A 21784-nucleotide genomic window follows, 5' to 3' on the forward strand; every position below is an offset into this window, starting at 1 on the left:
CTAGAGGCTGCTCCTTTTTCACACTCACTGGTGCATTGAGGACAGGGTCACAGATCTCTGGTTGCTGTTGAGGCTTCATTAGTCTCGCCCATCTGTCAAGATGGATATACTGTTTTCAATTGGGCCAACTTCTAGCTTCTTCCATGACTTCTGATCTTTTTTCTCTTAGAATATCTTCAATGCTATGTGTTCATTACTCTTTTATATTTTCTTCATCCCTTTACAATTGCATCAAATTTATATAATGGCCTCCATGCAGTGTGCTTTTCCCCAGAATTACATCTCTTGCCTTACAAAAATAGATATTAAAAGTACCCCTTTCCTCTAGACCTCCTGACCCTGGCTTCTTTTAAACATCCATTTCTTTTTAGTCCAAAGAGCATCAATTAGACTGTTGGAGAAGTTTGGTATTTAAAGTGCAAACCTGTCACATTCCATCCGTTCATTCTGAAAGTCCCCACTATGGAACTGTCTCAGGGAGTGTTCTGAGATCAGGTGGACTCGGCTTTCGACTTGACTTTGTATTCCACCTCACCTAATCTAAGCTGGGTGACCGTGGGCAAAAATCGCTTTTCTTCTCTGTATTGCTGGTTCTATATGTATAAATGTGGCCAGCTTCAAAAACTTGAGGTTACTGACTTGAAGCATCAGTTCAGGGCCAAGGTAAAGCTCTCCATGCCCAGAGTTTTGAAGTGTCCACTTACAAGTGCTGAGTGGCTGCTGTGACTCAACATTCCCTTGGTCTGCATCAGCACCCTTGGCCGAGCTTGCAGATTCCCTGCACGTAGCAGAAAGTGCAGTCTGAGGCAATGCATAATATAAACCTTGGCTGATATGGAAATGTCACCCAAAGAATGTATAGCTTATATGCAAATGGAAACCCTTCAAGATGATAAACCTGTGCTAAGCCATAAAAGTGCAGCCACAAATCAGCCACTCTTAATTGCTCCAGTGCCAGGGAAGTGGAGGCTAACCCAATAGAAGTGTCTTCCAGACCCAAACTAAACGGTGGCTTGTAATTGAAATGACAAAATCAGTCTTCCTATTATGGCCCTGGCAAAGAAATTAATCCACCCAACCTAAACACACTGCAAATTGCAGTGATTTTTTTCTTTTAATAATTATAGGTGATGATATCTGGAAGGGACTCTAATTGATCTCTCCTGCACAAGCCCCAGTAGGAAGAGGAAGAGAGCTGGGGGTGGCTAGGCTGAGGTGGAGCCAATCCATCTTTCTGAGTCACCCTAAACTCTTGGTGTTTTGAAATACAGAATAGTACCTCCTCAGCATGAGATCATATCACCTATGAGGTGAGTTTAAGCCAAGAGAACCCAGACATGGTTCTGAATCACAACCCAAATCTAGTCATAGGAGGGGTTATGCCCTTTGTTCTTTCTTTCAACCACCTGATAAAGTGAACTGGAAAATCTCTCTCTGGTGTGAACATTTTTAATGCTGCTCTTCCATTCACACAAACACCACCCCTTTTTAAATTGACTGTTCTATTGTTTTAAATTGACTTTTCTGTTCTGGAACTCACTCTGAAGACGAGGTTGGCCTTGAACTCAGAGATCTGCCTGCCTCTGCCTCCAAAGTGCTGGGATTAAAGGCATATGCCACCACTGCCTAGTGCAAACACTCCCTTTTACCAGGGGCAGTGCTCTCAGGGCAGAGCAGGCAGTAGGTGAATAGCATCTAGTTAGTACTTAGTAAGACTGCATTGTTTTCAGTGGGTTTTAAGGTTAGATTTATGGCAAGTGTGCAAGGAAAAAAAAAACCCAAAACTTGAAAAGAAGGCAAAATGAGGTTTACATGACACTTTAATAGAACATTTTTGATAAAATCAACTGAGGAGCCTCTCTCGGGAAATACAGTTCTGACAGACTGTCCACAGCTGAGTAGATACCAAAAGTTTATTTCTCTGCAGAGCTTGAGAATTCTACAGGGGTGAGAGGTCACCATGTGGAAGATAGCATTTCGTGTCAGCTCATTGCTTTGGAAAAGGCTATGGCTTTATTGCTCTGTGCTAACATCACCTGTCTGAGACCGATGGCAGTGTTCCATCTCTTCTCCCACAAAAGATGGGGCTTATATGCTTTCTCTAAAGATTTACTTTATTTTTATTTATGTGTGTCTTTGTGCATGTGAGTGCTGATGTCCTTGGAAGGCAAAAGATGTCAGATCCCCTGCAGCTGTTGGAACAGAGGGTCATGAGTCACTTACCTGATATGGATGCTGGGAACTAAACCTGGGTCCTCTGAAAAGGCAGGACATACTCTTAACCAGTGAGCAGTCTCTCCAGGCACCAAAGTTTATATTCTTTGAAGCATCTTATTTGTTACTTGTCTCATTTCCTATTTTATCAGTGAAGTAACACCTTTACACATGCCAGCTTGTAATTGGATAACCTGATATTTTTTCCACAGTTTGAGAGTTCTACTTTGACACAAGGGATGCTGAACACTTACAGTAGATAGCTATATAAAATGTTATTAATTTTTATGAAAATTATAAATGCATACAGTTTTAAGAATTTTCAAAAAATCTATTTCAAACAAAACAACAAAATCCTGGGTCTCTCCTTCACTGCAGACTCTCCACTATTCCAGTTGTCAGAATTGTAACTCTGGTATTTATGAGCATGCCACCTACGACAGGCTTACATCATTCCATTTTAAAACTGTTTTTTTCCCACCTGATGGCTATATAAACTGAGGACTAAGTCCTCCAAGGTGTGAATGTGCGGGAGAATTTTATTGTATACATGAGGGAGAGTACAGACAGAGGCATCTAAGAGACTACAGAGCAGAGAGAGAACTGAACATGGCCAGCAGACTGGACCAGGCCATGAGAGAGGGTAGGAGAGAGGAAGATTAAGTGAGTGAGACCAAGGGAGATCAAAAGAGGGGGCAAGAGAGGAAGGAGGACAAAAGAGGGTGGGGACCGAGAGAGCACAGGGTCAAATTGGCAAAGTTGTAAGGAAATCAGACATTGGGCGAAGGGAAGCCTGTGAGCTAGAGACATTCGTGGTAGGGGCAAGGAGAGAAGAACTGAGAAGAGCTAGGGTGCCAGCATGGACTCTGTAACAGGTATTTGTGATGCCAAGACAGTCTGGAGGCCAGCATGTGTTACGGTATGCCAATAGGCACCACCGACGCCATTTGTCCAGAATTCCTCTTGAACCTGACAGTGGCATTATGTGTTAAGTACTGGCTTAAAAGACGAGTACTTTACTCTCTTCCTCATCAGGCCCACATATCCTACCATTCCTCCTGACCATCAGATTATCATTATGATTTGATGGATTTTGAATATTTATATGTTTTAAACACATACATGTCATTTCATCTGAGTCATAAGCCATGATCAGTTCTCATTTCTTTGTGTATAGTTGTGTGTATGTGTATATATGTATGCATGTGTATGTGTATACATGTGTATGTACATGTGTATCTATGTGTATATGGTATATGTATGTATGCATTGGAGTGGGGATATACATGTGTGTGTATGCACATAATGTGCTTATACCCATAGAGTCCAGAAGGGTCCTCAATCACTTTCTACTTTATTATTTGAGACAGTCTTTCACTGAACCCAGAGTTCATCTATTCAGGCCAAAGTCCTTAAGGGATTTGTCTGTCCCCCCAGCACCCCACCTCCAAAGGCTGGGGTTAGAGACAAGATTAAGGATAAAAGGTCATATACACAGCATTAAATCTAAATGGAGAGAGAGAGAGAGAGAGAGAGAGAGAGAGAGAGAGAGAGAGAAAGAAAGAAAGAAAGAAAAAAAGAAAGAAAGAAAGAAAGAGAAAGAAAAAAGAGAGAGAATATGAATATGAACATAAACATGAATATGAATGCATCCTCTGCCCAGGAACAGTTGTAATATATGATTGCTAGCATTTTCCTTGGCTGTATTCTTATATAAGAGGCCTTTCCAATTTCATGCTTATCTTGAAGAGTCACAAACACTCACCTGGAAAGAAAGCACCTGACTTTGAGGAGATAGTAACAGCTACCATCTAGCATAGACTCATACCGCTGCTTCCTTCAGCCACCACTAAATATATGATTTGTCATGAATTTGAGGTTTTATTTGGTAGTCTCCCCCATTTTGATTAGATACTATCCTTGAAGAGTTTGCTGGACCAGCACCTGACTTTGGAGCACAAGCTGCAGAAGCAGCCGGGGGTAGTGGGGACTCGATGTGGTGGAGTCAGGGCTAAGGTGGGTAGTAGTGCCACATCCCATCACTTCACAGGGTGACTGCCCATTTTCTGGGTAAAATTTGGGCAATATCTGCCTGAGAATTACAATGAAATTAGCCTTTTAGGGGGAAGAGAGATCTAGAGTCAGCAGCAAAAGATATGGTCAAATGGGGGGGGGGGGGGGACATGGGTTCTAATTCTGACATTGTCAGCTAACGTGGTTTGTAGTCTCACTGCATCTCAATGTCTATACATGTAGACTTGGCGACTCATTAAATGTCTCACTTTACTTAATATAAAGCTCTACTGGGGTCCCAGATGTAAACCATCAGGATCATTAGCTAGTTCAATGACTTATCTGAGAATGATCTACTCAGACCCAAGCTTAGTTCCAACTGCTTCAAGCTCTTCCAGTGGTTCCAAGTGTGATGCTGCCTTCAGCCCTCCAAGACTACTGCAACTGTCTTCAACAGTCTGAGCAGTGCCGTGCAGAACAGTGTCTCCCTGCAGAAACTGCAGAGTGGCCACTAGCCAAGCTCTCTCCTTGTCTGTCTACACCCTAAACAAACTTAGCCCTCTGGGCCTCCGTTTCTTCCTCTATATGTTAGGTACAATGCCCCCATACTGCCAGAACTGTTCTGAGAAATTCTGACTAGTTCTGACCCTGACAGGTAATGTTTTCTGAGGTTTTAATTCATTGCATAGTCTTCTAAGTACTTAATAGACATTAACTCAATCTACCACTTACTGCAGCTCAACTCTCTCTAGGATATGAATGACTTCCCAGTCTCCTGTGAGCAGGAGAATCCTGCAAGCATCTATGAAAGAAAGGAAATGCTTCTATATTCCAGATGCTCAGATGAGGAAAATGAGGCTCCAGATTTGGTCACACAGTAGTGTCAATCCAAGGCCCAGTCTCAGCCTGCCTGATTCCACTTCAGGCTTGTCCCATCTAGTCCTTGCCTGCTCAATTCCAGTCCAGGCTTGCCCACTATCTACCTCTCTAGGAATGAATCTGTGAAGGGATAGAGCGTTGCGAGAAGCGAAGTCACTCTTCAAGTCTATCCAATGAGCATCCTAAGATGTACATCTGTGTACACATCTGTTTATATAATATCTCCCTGATTATTGTGTCCTCAGGTAGCAAGTCATAAGAGTTCCCAAGTCAGAAATCCTATTCAATGCATGGTGTCTAATTCATACGATGGAACAGACAATAGACATACCTTGATTTGGAAAGAGACTCTTGGTGCATTCTGTAATTGACCACAAAGCACTACTTTATAAAGAAAAAAAAAAAGCTGACTTTTTACCAAAAATTCTGGGAAAATGCATGAAACTGTTAATACTGATGTCTGAGAAAGAGGAATATATATGATATTTAAGGGAAAAGTTTTACTTGCTAGGGTTCATTGAAAATTTTCACAATAGTTGACACTAAGAAAGATAACCTCTTTCCCATGACAGAGTAACAAAGGGCAGCCTGTACCGCTAAGAAATGAACTCACAGGAGACATTCGGTCCATCTCAAGGACTGCAATGCACTGTGGCAGCCCTCATTCTCCCTTTTAGGGAGGTGAAGTGTTACAGGAATGCTCCCTGCCCACTTTTCTGAGCCCTCCCACCCATGCTAGGGCTACAGATGTAACCCAATCTCACATACTGGTAGCTCTAGTTAGCATCACTCCTGACAGAAACGCAAAGTAACGTAAGTTAACCTTTTCTTTTAAATGGTACAGCTATGAAATGTTTTATTCCATTTACTGAATGCTTTTAACTTCCATTTCCTGACAGATTAAAAAAAAACACAAACATACAACAAAACCATCATTTTCAACAACAATACAAGTCTCGATGTGCTTAGCAAATTGCTGCTTTTATGCAGATCTTGCATGTTGTTTTCTTTTTGAGGGCTTTTATTAGAATACACAGGAATCTCCGACCTTCAGCCCAGAGAAGCAAAAAAATTCAAACCTTTCTAAATGTAACTCTGACACTTTAATGCTCATAAATGAAGACTGGATGAAGCCACATATATAAGTATGCACATCAGACATGCTCTAATTTGTGCTCTGTTCTTCAAAATAAGAGTAACTTATGGGGACTGAATAAAAAGATCTGAATAAAGATCACAATTCACATTTGTTAAGTTCTGACTACATTCCAGGCAATGGGCTGTGTGCTCTGTATTTATCTCAGTTCACCTTGACAAACATACTGGAGCTAAGTACTGTCCTATTGTAAGGTGTAAAACAGGATCCATTCTAGCTACTCTCATTCAGTTTACACCTGAGCACTTGATATGCATCAGGCATTGTAGGTGCTCCATATCTCTGAATCCTGAGAACAAGCTTGCATGTCTGCTACACTGGCTTTTCCATGGTTCAAGTGAGGAAACAGAGATGGATATGGCTGGTTTAGGCAAGGAGCTCTGATGATAGAACTAGAGAAGAATCCTTGTCTTTCTGGTTGCAAGGCTCCTTTGCTTCCTGTGATAATTAACTATAGCAACACTTCACTATCTATAATATCCAAATGGACAAGCGAAGTAAATGTTCCCAAATCAATAATCTGGTTGCAGCTGGGTATAGTGATGCAAGCCTTTAATTCCAGCACTTAGGAGGCAGAGGCAGGTAGATCTCTGTGAGTTCATGGCCATACTGGTCTACATAGTGAGTTCCAGGACAGCCAGAGCTGCATAGTGAGACACAGTATAAAAGGAGGAGGAGGAGGAGGAGGAGGAGGAGGAGGAGGAGGAGGAGGAGCAGGAGTCTTGTAAAGCTGACAGCTTACCCACAATAAGGAATAACAAGTATTCAATGATCAGGGGATCTGCAACCCCAACTGTTTCGCCCTAAAAACAGGTTCAGCAGTCTTCAAATCTGAGGTTGTGCTTCTCACTATCCTTTTCAGAGTTCCTTGAGCAAAGCAACAGGCACAGACAGACTTACTTTGAAAGCCCACCTCACATATATCAAGGCTATTAAAAAGAAAATTCCCTCCAGTAAAAAGATAATCGATACAATCACAGAAGAATTGAGTTGTAATTGAGTATTAGCTAATATACTATTCATCTTTAAATAGTTACTTAAGCAATTATTAGTTTCAATTATTTGTTTCACATTTTGGTGCTGATTAACCATTTATGTCCAAATACTCTAGGCTTCTTTATCTAAACTGTTCTAAAATATGAACTCTCAATGCTTAAATACAAACTGAATCAAAAGAGTAAATGGCTCTGCAGCCATGGGTTCCTCTGAGGTCTCTACCATAAAAGTGGGACACTGTAGGGTATTTGTAATCATTCCAGAAACGTAACAGAAATTGCATACTCATCTCTCATCAATATGCTTGCATGGGCTACTGAAAATGTCAAGATTCATTGGAACAAGAACACACTGAACAAGGCAACCTGTTTAAATTTAATGATCAGAAAATTCAGAATGGTGCTTATGTAACATTGATTTTTATTAGTGAGTGAACAAATTACTTAATCTTTAATGCATGCTGCTTGTTTGGTAGATGATATATTTGAAAAGCATGCATCCACGGGAACAGGATAACAAAAGGATTTCATGATGTTGAAGACTTTTGAAACTCCTTATTTAGAAAGCTATCAAAGATGGACTTTCCATGCCTTCACACCCCACTTCCCAGTGAGTCTCCTGTCTGCCTTCAAGGTTTCTCTCCCTCCTCTTTACCCCTCCACTGACTATTGAGTTTCCTCTCCACTCAGTTTTTCTTCTTGCCCCTTTCATCATCAGCTTTCATCTCCACTTCTTGTACAGTTTTAGTCATACTGTGTGGGTGCCTGTGGACATCAGCAATATCTCCCACATCCCAGACATACCTGTAACTCTGACACCTGCAGTTCCATAGAAAGTACTGCATCCTTGACTCAAAGATAACTCTCCTGTTACAATGCAGCCTTAGTGAGGGGCTTAAGAAAACAAGCTTCCACTGAGGAGCAGGTGGTAATACTCCCACCCTACCTGCCCCCTCCTAGTCCCAAACAAGTAGATCATGAGTCATCAGAGAATTCTTTTGTGAACAAGAATTGGGTCTATGTCATTGTTTAGTTCACCATCTAGCAGGAGTAGCTCACACATAAGTAATTGTGAAGATTCTTATAAAGTAGATATGGATCTTCTGTAATTAATTAGGAGATCTACTAGGAGGGCAAGAGTAATGGTTGAGAGAATGAGGAGTGATTCTTTAAATGAGGAGATGGAATCAGAGTGAAGAACCTGGGAGCTTCAGGGCATAGAAGTGTTTTGTTATTGTTGTTTTGTTTTTGTTTGTTGTTGGGGTTTTTTAGCTGCTATTGAAACACAGTTTGACCTCACACAAAAGACGGGGAGAAAGAGAGGAGCCAAAATCAACACAATCTTTTCTCTTTCCTACGGTGAAAATACCCCTAATCATCCATCCTATCATCCTTCAGGGACAGAACATAGATATCAGCAACTCATTCAGCAATGACTGATAGAGTTCCCACAGCAGGAACTCCCCCAAATTAAAGCCCTATGGCTCTCTTGTTTTACAACATGCTCTCCAATCATTTCCTTCCAAGTAAGGCAGACATGACTTCAAGCCTGGATTCAGGAGACATCTAAGTATGCTATACCCTGACAGAACTCAGCACTCTCACTAACTAATCCACTCAGGGATCGATTACACCAGTGACTGCTGAGAAATTGCCAGCCAAAGAGGCTTTAGAATCATAGCTCTGAACTGCTTTCCTTTCACCAGGACAAGACTAAAGAAAGATGCCAATCTCAAGTGCATGAGAAGTGGCCAGAAAAGGCCTAGAAAGCTGAAGAACGAGTATGTTTCCTCCACCCTTACACAAACACATCACCGTTGTTCTTTTGGTTCAGAATGGATATAATGATGAAAGCCTTCCCCAGAAAGCCATGGATGAAAAAGAACGCCTTCCTCTGGTCTAGCCCTGTCCGTGGTGCTAAAAAACAAGCCTGGCAGACGAAGTTATTTCTCCTTGTTTGGAAAGGTGCAATTTCTCTTCTTATCCCGCAAAGAAGGTGTTTTCATTTTAATAGTGACAAGTTCCATGTGCTTTCTTTTTCTCCACCTCCAAATTTTGGCTGTATTTTTTAAAATCATATTTCCAGTCCTACCTTATTATTAACAGTGCCTTCCTCACCCAGCTCCTTCCACAACATTTAGGTAGTATGCACCATTTCATCTACTTCTTCTTCTCTCTGTGATCAACTTATATACCTACAGTAAATGTGGGAAAGCTAGATATAGTTTTATTTTTCCTGATGTATTGAAAATTTCTAATACCATGATGTTTTCTTGGCCCTCTATTTTACTTTTAATGTAAAATGAAGTTTTCTACCTCATTCTAAGTCTATGTCTTCAGTGTCCCTATTTTTTAAAAATTGGGTTTCTTAGTTGAAATAAATTTTTCATACTATATTTTAATCATGTTTTTTCTACCTCAATTTATCCCAGATCTTCTCCACCTCTCTACCCACCCAACTTTATGTTCATTCTCTCTCTCTCTTTGATAAACAAATAAAACATACAAAAGCAAAAAAAGAAAAGAAACATACAAACAACCCCCACAAAAATGGAAAACAAAATATACAAACAAAAGACCAATAAAAAAGAGTCTGTGGCAGCACCCACAAGATCTGCACATATGAAGACAAAGCCCTTATATCTAATGAATGGTTCCAGTCCTTCCCTGACCAGATCAGGGGTAAGAAAGGCTTTCTTCTGAATACTCAATCAGAAGCAGGTCAACTTAGCTGATGACTATAATCAACTTTTTTTTCTGAGCCAAACACCCATGTTCATTCCTGGAAGAACATTATGGGTTTCTTGGGGAGGAGTGTTCAGTGTTTGGAAGTAGTTATCTACCTCTTGTGTTCTACTTCCTGAGATATGAGGTGATTTTGGATCATTTCAAAGCTACCTGGATGCCAGGATGATGTTCCCCTACAACCTCTATTGAAGTGAGATGATCAGAACACCATATGTTAGAATTCAGCACCTAGCATTTGCCATTTCAGCCAACAATATTGTGAGATAGTGTGGACTCTTAAAACAAGGGGTTGCTTTTCTCTGTCTCTGACATTCTAGCATTAGACACAGCATGGGAGGATGGGACATAAAAGCCAACCATATCTGCTTCTCTAATTGATGTGTAGAGCTCCCCAAAAGTGCTTCATTCCACTTGCAGATATTAGTAATTACCAAATACATATATAAATACACAACCATTACCTGCCAGCAATGGACAGGTAGGTACAGGCTAATGAAAGAATAAGCCAAAGAAGATTGCCCAAGTCTACTTGATATTTTAACATCAAACTAGAATTTGATGCAGAAATAATAGATATGCCAGACATCTGTTAAGATCAAAGATGTTAGTAACCTTTTTCTTGTATGTACCACCTTATTTTCAGTTTTTACCACACAACTATAAAGATGTGACATTGTACCTTGTCTTCCAGGACAGATTTCAAATATATTAATAATTAGAAGTGGGGAGTGCTTTAAGAAGATTAGAACTACTCCTCTCTGACCTTCTTCAGATCATGGAATTCTTGCACCCAGATATGAAGGCACCCCTTTTCTCTAAGGACCAGCTCTATCCACAGGAAAAAAATTTCACTTTTGCAGAAATTAGTTTTCTAACTCTTGTCTTCAGAGACATAAACAGTATCAGCCTTGCCAGCATTCTTACATCTCTGGTCTCCCGGGGGGGAAAATGTGTGGTATAAACTGTAATATCGAGCGAAGTCAGCCATCTCTTTATCCATTCAGATTACACCTCTAAATTATGCAGGGTATTCTTTTTAAAAAACATCTATCATTTACTGTACAAGCATTACCAGAAATGAAAATGAAGTCATACATATGAAAGCTCTGGATTCACAGTTTCTCATTCTATGATGTGCTCAGGTCCTTCTGCCTACAAACGCTCCATGCAGCATGCAGACATTTGTATTCTGCTTTTCCAGTTAATATGCCAGGAGTGTTTTTATGAACACACTGGCTAGATAAGGGGCCTCTCTGTTTTTATTTACCCTTGATGAGATGCTGGGGGAAAGGTTTAGATCTAGACAGATTAAATTCTGGCTCTGCCACAAAACTGCTCTGTAGCTGGAGACTATTTAAGCCTCCATTTTGTTCATCAGTAACATTTAACCATAGGGTTGAGGTAAAAGCTCTTTGTTATATTTTTGTATATAAATTTCTTGATATTGTATTCAACTCATGCATAGCATATTAATATTTTAATACATGGATTTATCATGAAGTTTAAATAATTAAAACTAAAGATTGAGTTCAAATATCTCAACCTTTGGGGAGCATCCCAGAGCACTGAGTGTTTACTCTCACTCACCTGAAGTCACCAACACTCAGATGAAAAAGTCAGGAGACAAATGAAATCCAATATTCTTTGGCAGATGTGCTTGAGTGAACTGCCTCCAATCAGAGTCTATTAGACATAAATCTAGAAATAGAACCCACATGTCCCTAAAGACTGCTGGAAAGCCCTGACATCACACATCATTTTTCCTGCTACCAGAACCTCAACCAAGACTGTACAGACATTGCTGACTAAACAAATGCATTTATTTGTTTTGTGATAGTTAAACTATAACTACATCATTCACCCCCTTCCTCCCTCTAGCATCCCCACACAACCTTCCTGCTCTCATTCAAATCCTTGGATATTTCTTTGTTATTTCATATATGTGTGTGTATGTATTTATGCCCCTAAATACATAAATAAAATCTGTTCAGTATGTATAATGTTACTTTTATGTACATAATCTCAGGACTGACCACTTGGTATTAAATTACCAATTGGGGGACTCTTCCCTGGGGAAGTATCATACACATTTTGAGGAGTTGTACTCCAGTAAAAGGGAGGAAAAGAGGAACCACATTAAGTACTACTGTCAGCAACTTCATAGTTACTGGTGACAAATTCAAAGAAATTCGAAGTTTCCATCAAGACCCCACAGCTGGTTTGTGGTGACACTGGATTGAAATGCATGGTCTGTGTATTCCCAACATCCTTGATCTTTGTACTAGAATTTAACTTAATGCAAACCAAATACATACTCACTATTCAAAATGTGTTTTGTGTTGTATAAGGATGTGATGATAGTGAACAAGAGAAATGCAAACTTTGTGCTCCTGGGTTTGTTGTCTGTTGGGAAAGCAGACATGGTAAAGGTGAGCCAAATGTGATGTGCATGCCACATATAGTAGTGTGCACACAGGGTCCATGCACTGTTCAGATGAGGAGGAAATGAGAACCTCTAATCCCAGCCTCGAGTTCAGTTACTCAGTGAATTAAGCATGCTTGAACAGCCAGTCTAAGAATGGCATATGATCCCCATGAGAAATGTTTGCAGTGCTCTAAACTGAGGCCTCAGCAACTTTTGGGGTCACTGCCACATTCAAGGTTGGTCCCTGCTTTTTATGTAGCATTTAATGCAGTGGCAGCAGATTTACCTTTCTTATTAGGTTCTGCTGAGCATCAAATATAAAATCAGTGTCAGCATGTCTATCTAGGAAGTTGACTAATTGAAGATGGAAAGATCAATCAAACAACAGAAACTCATTGTGCGGTGTCTGCTTAAAATTTGGAACTATGTCAAGAAGTGTACACATATAGGAGAGACATGGGGTTGGCTTAGCTGTTCCCTTGTAAAGTCTACAGACCTGATACAGGACCCTTTAGAAGAGTACTTTTGGGGGCTGGAGCGATGGCTCAGAGGTTAAGAGCACTGACTGCCCATCCAGAGGACCTGATTTCAATTTCCAGCACTCAGTGGAAAAAAGAAGAGTTCTTTTAGTAAATGCAAGTCTATGTCACATTTTCAAGAGATAAGGAGGATCCCAGTATGTGGAATAGGCTTGGTGGATCAGACAGTGAAAAAACTGACCTTCGGCTTCAAAAGACTGCCATGCTTAAATACTCAAAGCAAAATTCACTATAGACATGGTACTAGCCAGTGACAAAGCCCTCCTAGATATTAGTAGACTTGCTACTGAAGACTGAAGCTGGAGGATGCTGGGAAATGTAATCTCTGGGGCAGCTCATCTTCATTGCCTTCCCATTCCTAATGCTCAGCATGCTGTCTGACAAACAGTAGCTGCTTAATTAACATCCAGTGAGTGGTTATATAGAAAGATGTCACTTTAGTTGAAAGGGGAAATAACAAGACACATGTAGTTGTCCCAACATGTGCCAGAATTTGAAACATGAACAAGTGTAAAACCATACACGGTTACTCTCTGAATTCAAGCATTCAGCAGTGTTATCAGAAGGCAGTAGAGATGACCACAAAAATGGTGAGAGGAACATCAGAGGGTTTCTTAATAGACAAGGAAACTGGATTAGGCCTGTCAGGAAAGGAGAGGGCCACCTCTGAGGGGTCACAATTCAGATATCTACACGGGAAGGGCAGATCATTCAAAGGGTGAATCCAGTCACCCAAAAAACAATGACAAGAAGTGGGACTGTGGCTTTTGTTGAATAATTACACAAACAAAACAAAATATACTTGTGGGCTAGATTTAAGGTGTGCATCATCTGCTGAAGGCCTTTAGGACTGGCCAAAAAAAAAAAAAAAAAGGAAAGTGTCTTTCAGGGTATTCAAAACACAGGATAGATGACACGGGCGGAGAAGAAGGCATACAGGCTTGGTGGGAGTGCAAGAGAATCATTTGTGAGGATGTAAAATACCAGTTACAAACAGCAGGAAAGAATGAGAAAAAAAGCTGTGTGCAGAACCTGGATTCCAGGTAGGAGACAGGAGAACAGAGAATCACAGAGGAGGTTAAAATGCCCAGGTTGCTCAGAGAAACTTCAGGGATTAAAGTTCCTTTCCAATTTGGGTTCCTGGATCAATTGTGTTTATCTCCAGCACATCCATGAGAAAATGTCTATTTGCTAGAAGTTCCCCTGTTGTAGTCCCTGGTTACTGTCCCCAGATGGTATGTGACAACTGAGGCCTTGCAGACAGAGGATGGCTCAAAAGCACTCCCCTACACACACACACACACACACACACACACACACACACACACACACACACACACACTTCCTCATTTCATACACTTTAGTTCAGGATTTACATTTATACCCACTGAGCTATCAAAGTCATGTTTCCCACAGTAACTAGTGGAACCATTCATGGCCAATACTTATTCTGCTGCTGAGGGAGATTTTGACTCATCCTCCAAGTGGTGGAGGGGAGATGTATTTCAGGTACTATGCAAAATATACTTTTAGGAAGTGAGTGGCCAGCCACTGAAGGTTTAGTGTAAATGGCAGCTCTTTCAAACCAGGGCCTTTATGCAAGGGTTCCCTGTGTACAGACCTCTTCCACAGAGCCAACACTGTCTTGGGTAATAGAAGGGGCAGGTTCCCCCACCTCCCCCTCACACTGCCATACTCATGGGTGAGTTACAGCCCCACTTTGGTATCACAGGGGAGAAGTTATTTTGTCTTTTTTGCACAGGTGAAAGAAAAGGGTGGTGAAGCATTCATCTACTGGGAGAAGTTGAAGTGTGCCTAAAAAAACATATAGTCAAGGAAAACAAAATCTAATGTACTATTTTTTTTAATTTAAAAGGAAGAAAAATTGCATGATGAAAATACTATTAATACTGATGTTTTAACTGTTGTATCAATATTTAAGTTTTTTTCCTTTTAAAAGTTTGTTTTTGTTTTTTTAACTTTTGGTGTGTGTTTTTGAAATTGGGTCTCTCTCTGAGCCCAGGCTGGCTTGAAACTTGTGGTGATTCTCTTGTCTCAGTTTCTCAAGTGCTGAAGTTATAGGAGTGTGCTGCCACACTGCCCTTTTTCTAGACTACTGAATTCTAGTACTTCGCATCCCCAGGCATGTGGCCCACTTCTGTTACACTGTCCTTGATGCTAGAGACACAAGAAGGGAGAGGGGCTGAGGAAAGAGTAGAGTAGAGGTGGAGAGCCCACTATAGCTGTAGGCAAGGAAGTCTTTCAAACTTTGGTCATGGGAGATTAAAAACAGCGTGGAACACTTCAGGAAGCATTGTGAGATGGTGCTGATGAGACAGAGCATGTTGGATTATTAACTTTATTGGGGAGTCCTAGTCAGACATCACCAAAGGCTGTCTTTCTATTTTCTAAGTAGATCTCCAAAGAACAAATGACCCAATGACCATCTGGAAAATGAAGCCAACTCCTCCATTTTCTGAGCCTGTCAGGCAAATAGCAGGTAACATTCGAGCTGAACATTCTTGCTTAGGAACTGCAGCAAAGATGTGGCTGTCCAATAGCTGCAGCATGGGAAGTTGGGAACAGGCAGTAGTCATATGCAGCTCAAGTCACTGGTCCCAGCTCAGTCTTGGGTAAGTGTTCTCTAATCCACTACCTAACTGTGCGTCACTAGGAAACTCCACTGGACCCCTCATGATCTCAGTAGCCAAATGGTAATTTTGCTAGTGCAGTCTCCTAATAAGGTTTGCCCTTGGGTAGTAGAGTCTGTTGTTTTAAACCTGTAAACAGAGAAAGCCTTTATCTACCTCACTGGGACAGGTGACCTGAAGCCCCACTATCTGAGCTCCCCATTTGTAATGAGTCACCACTTAAATACTTATACATTTAAAATGTTTCCATTTGGAAATAACATTAGGTTTACAGAAAAGTTACAAAACAGAGTTTCTCTGTCACCTTGGCCCAGTACTCCAAGATGTTTATACAATGAGAGTACTATTATCTAATTGTGGGTTTTGCTGTAATTTTTCCCATTATTGCTCTAAATGTCCATTTTTCTGGCCCAGGAGCCCACTCAAGGGCCCATAGTGACTGTTTCCCAAAGCCTCTCCAGTCTGTGCCAGTACCTCAAACTTCACCAACTTTAGGAACTCAACTTCTGACGAAACTAATCTAGTAATGACTTTGTCCTCAGCTTAGTCTCCTTTACTAGCTTGCTGTTAAGTGAAGGTCGTCTGGGCAAGGCTCCCAGAGAAGTGATACGCCCTTCTCAGTGTATCCTACAGTGAGGCATGTGACGTTGGCTAGTCTGTTTCCCTGCCTGTAGTCCCTCCTTCTTCACTTGATGAATGTCATATACGATGATATGACATGAGTATGGTGGTTTTCAACTGTGGTCTCCTCCATCAGTCAGGGCACAGAATCTAGGCTCCCTCTTTTCAGAGACTGGTCACAGAAACTCCAAACCTCAGGTACATGAGCTCATGGGGCGGGCCTTTCTCATTCAAACACCACACTCCCCAATATCTCTCTTAGAGTGGGAGACCATAATGAATTTCCCATAGGTCCCCTTGTCATATGATAAGGATGAGACCTCCATTCTAGGTCTGCCATCCAGCTTCAAGGAAGACATGAAGAACGCAACCCTCAGGCCAGTAGTTACCTCTACCCTAGCTACTGGCACTCTTGCTTGTGTGATGATGCTTCCACAAAACTGCACAGGCCAGGCTTGAGAGAGCTTCCAGACTGCTGGACGACATGTGGAAGGTTCTAGAGCAGTGGTTCTCAACCTTTCTAATGCTGCGACCCTTCAATATAGTTCTTCATGTTGTGGTGACCCCCAACCATAAAATTAGTTCATAACTGTAGTTTTGCTACTGTTGTGAATCATAACATCTGATGAGCAGGATATCTGATATATGGCCCCCAAATGAATCATGACAGGTTGAGAACTGCTGTTCTAGAGGGTGAAGTTCCCAGACAGAATCTAGAAGCCTAGAGCCCATTTTCCTATATGGATCCACCATCCCTTTTAATAAGCCAGTAAACACAAGAGTCTTGGGGGCTGCTCCAGGTTGTCAATTGAATCAAATGAGGGTGTTAGGTAACCCCAAGTTATCTAACAATCAGAAGCTCAAGTAAAGCAGCCAGCTCCAAATGTAGAGACAGACAAGGACTGAGGGGCAGCACTCTACCTCCAGGTAGGCAGGGTCAGAGTGAGGGGATGCCAAGCTGGTGTTTGTTGCATGACTTATTGCTTACCTAGTCTGTGGGGACCCATCCCTCCAACCTGGAATCACAAGTGCCCTGTGTGTGCCCTGTGTTCCCAGAGTACTATAAGAAAAACTGGAGCCAGAGTTTGTTGTTTTCTACTAATCATGTCTGTCTGGTCCTTCAGGTTTGTTTTCTACTAATCATGTCTGTCTGGTCCCTCCACTCTGAAGTTAGTGCTTCTCCCTACCATTAAAAGGGTAAGGAAAATGCTTTAAGACTCCTCAAATGTTCTGCTTCTCATACTTTTTCTCATTTATTTAGGACCCATTGTTGGTTCTTCGTGTTAACAATGAATACACTGGTGCTAGCACCACTTAATCAAAAAATCAACTTCTATATTGTCATTAAGGGTAAAGATAATCCAATCAAAGCTGCCTTTCCCACAGCCATAGGATCAGACCTCTAGAGGAGATGTAGCAAATCCACCATCCCCACTCCTTCCCCACTCTCTAAGCTCTTTTTTCCCCCCAGTGGCCTACACAAGACTTCAAAATCCTCAGCACTCTTGGGGAAGAAGCCATCACAAATCAATATGCACTGTCACAAGAAATGAGCCATATCTCCCCTCCCTGGCCTGTGGCTGAATGTTCAGTTTGTCTTCAAATCAATACATCCCCAGAAGGCTATCTTTTCCACCGATCCTATGAGGACCACAGCACACTGTCAGATTCAGAGCCACTGGGGACAGATTGGTAGCACCTAGGCAGCACCCACAGGCTTTGAGGTTTTTCTGGTTTGGGGTAGCCCATCTGGATCCTTGGCAGGGGTATGAATGTAGACTTTCATGAACTGCTTCCCTGGGAAATGCATTTTGAAATGCTGGCCATGATATATGATGTTTACATGTTGACCCCCGCCTTTTGTTGTCTGCCTTAAATACTTTCTTCCTGGTTGATTTCTAGGCACAATAACCAAACACTCCATCGAATTTCTGCCACTCAGACACAATAGGTGTAAATAATCTTAAGTGCATAGGTAAGAATAAAACCTTACAAGCTAATTAGGAATGCTTTGAGTATCTACTACTTTTGATTTTAATGTGACCCATTTAATTAGAGACTTAAATAAATGTTTAATCAAGGCAGTTACTTAGCAATTGTCTCATAAAATTCCTAAGAAGTCAACCTCTGACACCTGAGAATTGGTATAAGTGAATTCCAAGATCTCACAATTGGTACAGTGGTTTTCATAAGGCCCAGGGGATCTGGAATACTCCAGAGGAGCCCTTGAAAAGCAGCATGATATTTCCCTCTAGGATCCTCAGATGGACTGAGCCCTGCTGCCGAATGTACCCAGAAGCAACATCTGCTGAATCGTTGGAAGCCAGAGAGGGACTAAAACGTCTGCCACCACCAGTTCTGGCCTGGAGCTTGGCTAAGGCTACAGTTTTCCCTGGGCTCAGTCTCTGTCTGTCATTCCCACATCAGGCAGCTTGGCCCTTTTGCTGACCTTAACAGGATTCTAGGTTTGTTTTCAAAGCAGCTTGCAATAGTGTAGGGGCACAGGAGGAAGAGGGGACACCAAGGAAGAAGGGAAGCATGACAGAGCAGGTTACAGGCCTGGAATATGCTGGCTCTTTCCCCAGGCATTCATTTCCCCAGGCATAATCCAGACCCTGCTGGGGACTGTGTCCTGTTTTTTAATGAGAGCCTTGATGGTTTTCCAGGACTCCAGCTAAAAAGCAAAGGTAGGACTTCTCCCCTACCCTGGTCTCTGGTGGTGCCATGTGTAGATTACTGCACATAATAAGAACAGTCCAAACACTGGTGGAATAAGCCATGAGCTTATCCATGGAATCAGCTCCAAAGTATGATCTCTGACCTCTAGGGCAAGAACACTAGAGAAACAACAATGTCAGTGTGCAGTGGTGGGAAGAAAAGGGATAGCTATGACTTGGGGGTGAGAGGAGAATTTTCCTCCTGTTGGAGTCATAGTTGGAATGATAACTCACTGCTCTCTGAGGCTTAGCTTCCTCAGTAGCATAAGGAGCATCATCCTGAAGCCCATTTCCGCACGTGACAGACACAGATAAACGAGAGTTGTGTCATCCTTTCAGGACAGCCATTGCAGCAGCCCGGGGAGGGCACATTTCATACCATGGAAGTGGAAGAAGAGTGAGGGAGAAGAGGGACCAGGCTTCCCAAGTGTTCAGCTTAGAGTCTGGCCACCATGCGCTGCTCTATGGAACGCCCCACAGACAAAAGATTTTCAGCAAGCCTTGTCTCCTCGCCTTTAATTTGAATACTGGGAAGGGGCAGGTAGGTTAGAAGAAACCCTTGCTGCTTTGGCAGGGTGGTATTGATTCCTGAGAAGTCGATGGTAATGGCAAAGGGCAGCAGTGGCCTCTTTTGACCCTCTTCCAGGCAGGTTGCCTGAAGCTCTGGGTTCTCTGAGAAGTGGAAGTAGAAAATGAGGATAAAAATGTAAGAATTATTAGGTGGAAATAAAGAAGGCCATTGGTCAGAACCAGGCTCCTGCCTGGAGCCCAACAGAGCATGCCAAACAGTCAACAATACTAAGTGCAATGTAATAATAATAATCCCTAAAGAGACCTTTTTTCCCCCAAACAAAACAACAACAAAAAACAACTAGGAGAGTCAGAACAACCAACTGGAAAGGGCTCAGCTAAGTGTGAGTTTTCATAAAAGTTCTCACCCCACCCCATTTTAATCCTTACCTAAAGAAGTGCTGTAATAAACAACCAGCATTATGCATCATTCTGTTTCCAAGGCAGCCCAGGCTACTCTGCACAAACCAGCTGTTCAGCCACACCCCGTGGGATTTCTTCTAATGTTGAGAAAGGACACTGGCTGGTCCACTAATAAAAACCAATTAAATTCTCTAAAATCAATTGAATAAAAAATTGGTTTTGACAAAACAGGAGGTCTCCTGCAGACCAGTGGGAAGCTGGGATTAATTGGACCCCTTTTGCCAATGACCTCCAAAGAGAGCAAAGAAAATGACCCTCCAGCACCAGAACATCCTTGGGGAGATTTGGGGCCCGTCATTCCTTGTTTGAGAGGGCATAAGCAGCACTTAGCACACCTTCCTCCCAGGCAGCCTCAGGAGCCATTCACTGCTGGGATAGCAGAGGTAGAGGCAAACATAGCCGGTCTCTACCGCAGGCCATCTCTGCCCTGCAGCAGACAGGCTAGTCCTCAGAGTATGGCCACACAAGTGCATACTGCAGCAGGTAACTGGCTCCCAGGACCACAGCAGAAGGGGAGGAGGATTGGAGAAGCTTCCCTGAGGATGGTGACATTTATGTGACTTCAGAACTAGGCTTGGGTAGGATTTAGGTAGGCAAGAGCAACGCCCCCTTTCATGTGACACTAAGAGGACATAGAAGCTGAGAAAGGAAACAGTACAAATTAGGAAGCTTAGGTCTTGAGCAGAATGGTGGAGTGGGGTAGGACTTGTCCATGATGACGTGAAGCCTGAGGCTTGTACTCTGAGCATCTGTGCTCCAAGCCTGGCTGGGAGGGATGCAGAAGAACATAACATAAAAGAGTTGGTACACAAATATCTCAGACAACACACAGGAAAAATGCAGGATTGAAGATAAGAAAGTTCTTCATTCTGTCTGGGGATGGCGGGGAGTGGAGACGAAGGGAGAAAGCTCTGAAGATCTCTAAAGCTGACAGGAATTTGGGGTCCTCCCCACAGAGAAGGAGTGAGGTCTTGGAAGAACGCTCTGGGTAAGAGAAGCTGCATGTGCAGAATTTCTCCGTCCCAGTGTTGAAGCTGATGAGAAGCCAAAGGCTCACACTGCGCTGGACTGGCATTAACACCTTCTTCATGCCTACACCCAGCACAGTCAACAGACTAAAAAACCTATGTCTTCAAAAGATACTTTGAGACAGGGCTTCAGTTTGCATCCCAGAGGGGTCTTGAACTTGCAGGTGACCCTCCTTCCTGTCTGTTCTATGCTGGGATTAAAGGTGTTGGTCACCACACCTTCTGTTTTTCTTAAGCAGTGATTCTAGGCATCCCTAGCTCCATGGTTCAGGTATGAACAACCCTTTTCCATTTTGAGAATGCAAACTCATCTTTACCCTTTTGATTGCTATGTGAGGTATAAAATGGTCACTCTTCTTTCTCCTTATGGAATAGGATGTAAAAATGAAAACCCTGGAGAGAGAGAGAGAGAGAGAGAGAGAGAGAGAGAGAGAGAGAGAGACTAAAACTCCATCAAATTCAGGTGCAAAATTAAATTATATGAATTCCTCAGAAGGCTATGAAGTACAGAATGAGTCCCTGGAAAGCCACCTTTGGGGATCACTGGAGTTGACAGCCCAACTTGCTCTGTGTCAAAGAGAAAGGGGAGTTAATGGAAATAGAAGCCAGGCTGCTCATTCCTCACCTGAGCCAGCACCTTTCATATGCTAAGGCAAAGCATGGCAGCTGTGTGAGGAAATTTAACACTATCCTTTATATAGATGATAATTAAAACCCTCTACCCAGGCTAAGACAGACAGCTTGCCCTGAGTCATAAGCCACCCAGGCTTACAGAGAACCTTAGGCCTCCTGGGTGGCACTGTAA

At 42.2% G+C, this 21784-nt stretch overlaps 1 protein-coding gene across 1 annotated transcript in view; it reads right to left on the reverse strand.

Annotated features, from left to right (window-relative positions):
* Dock2 (dedicator of cytokinesis 2) overlaps positions 1 to 21784 on the reverse strand; it is a 395818-nt gene that overhangs the window by 212450 nt on the left and 161584 nt on the right. The window lies entirely within an intron of this gene.

Source organism: Onychomys torridus, chromosome 8 (assembly GCF_903995425.1).
Source record: "Onychomys torridus chromosome 8, mOncTor1.1, whole genome shotgun sequence".
Lineage (NCBI taxonomy): Eukaryota > Metazoa > Chordata > Mammalia > Rodentia > Cricetidae > Onychomys > Onychomys torridus.